This window comes from Pecten maximus, chromosome 2, assembly GCF_902652985.1.
Source record: "Pecten maximus chromosome 2, xPecMax1.1, whole genome shotgun sequence".
Lineage (NCBI taxonomy): Eukaryota > Metazoa > Mollusca > Bivalvia > Pectinida > Pectinidae > Pecten > Pecten maximus.
Window position 1 is genome coordinate 8,852,645 of NC_047016.1, and position 1,681 is coordinate 8,854,325.

Consider the following 1,681-nt stretch of genomic DNA (forward strand, 5'->3'; position numbering starts at 1 on the left):
TTATTTCCTTCGTTTTATCTATGTGTTTGTAGGAGTCTTTAAATGAGTCGTCTGGTTCAATTAATATCGAGATGGTAAGACGATTGGATGATAGTGTAGGAGTTGTTACACCATCAATGCGCAGATCCGAAGAAGAGCCATGATACGTTGATGGCAGAATATCGACGCCAGAGTCATGTACATCAATCTGTGATGCAAACATATTTGTCATTGAAGACTGAATGAACGGAAAAGGCTGCTCGCTCCTTGATGGTAATCCATATTGTGATTCTATGGAGGATATTTTGTCAGTATTTAAGAATTCGCGATAATGTTCTTTTTCAAAGAGTAACAGTGTAGAAAAAATGCGAGTAGTCGACAAATGTCCTTTTGTTTCCGCCGCGGAATCTCTAAATGAATCCCATATGGTATGTAGTGGTAAAGTGGAGTATGAATCCAATGGTGGAACCTCCTGTTCCCAATCGGAAGTTAGTGATGGACGTAGTTTAAACACGGAAGGCGTGTCTGGCGGTTCTATTGTCGAAGTTTGATTTGTGAAATCCTCCAGCGGTTGTCTTTTATTTGTGTTAGGATGCAACCATACTTTCGTCAGAGAATGATATAATTCATCATGATCAGAATGAATCAACGACAAAAGCGATGAGGAGTACAGAGTGACTGAACTGACAGAAAGGTCGACACTTAAAGTGGACATGGAGTAATCAGAATCCGAATATCCAGAGAATCCTCGTACCTCTGATTCAGATATCACATCAGGTATGGACGACTTATGAACATCCATTGTCTCATGGGATTCAAACGATAGTATTAGAGAGTTTTGACTATGGGGCATTGTTTTGAGCTGCGATATCGGCACCTTACTGTATTCATTTACCTCTGATCTAAAGGGACTGTGAACCGTTTTGGTGTAAACGCCAGAAAATAAATCAGTTCCACCGTGGTTTAAATCCTCAGTGACTTTAGTTGTTGTGTGATGAATACTATAAATATGTTCAACCGTATCCATGACACCAACAGGAGTTTTATTTTCCATGATAAGAGTTTTTAGACGATTGTGCTAAATGAGTTGTTGGTTGTCCTGTTATTTTCATTCTCGACAGGGCTTCCTGTTGAGGCATATCTGGCGGGTGAAACGACGAAGGTGGAGTGAACGGCAACTTGTTTAAAGTGGAATAATTTTTGTAACTTGTAAAATAATCTTTACCAAAGTCCGTTTCAAATTTTGAAAGTGAGTTTGTGTTGACTCCAGAAATTAGCGGTTTTGATCTAACTCGATTTGTAAACATATTTCCAATTAAAATAACCAGGTAGAGAGTCGATATCCTGTTAGAAAACCTATATCTTCCTATTGTCGCCATTTCACTATTTTGAAATCTGTGAAAAAAAGAAATAGATATAAGATAAATTTGCTTAATGTTGATTTTTTTAAGTGAACAAAATCACGAATTATATCAACAATAATTACTGAGGTAACACAACAAAAAACAAAATCATCTTACTGGTATGAAACGTTGTGTGTGTATGTGTATAGATGAATGAGAAACCTCCTGCGTGAGGTCAATTGATGTAAATTTTCGATGATGGAAATGAAATTATTGAACCTGGCAAAAAGTGACTGTAATTATAATTAAAAACACTCGTTGTTATATCATATATGCATTATGAATTATTTCCGACAACC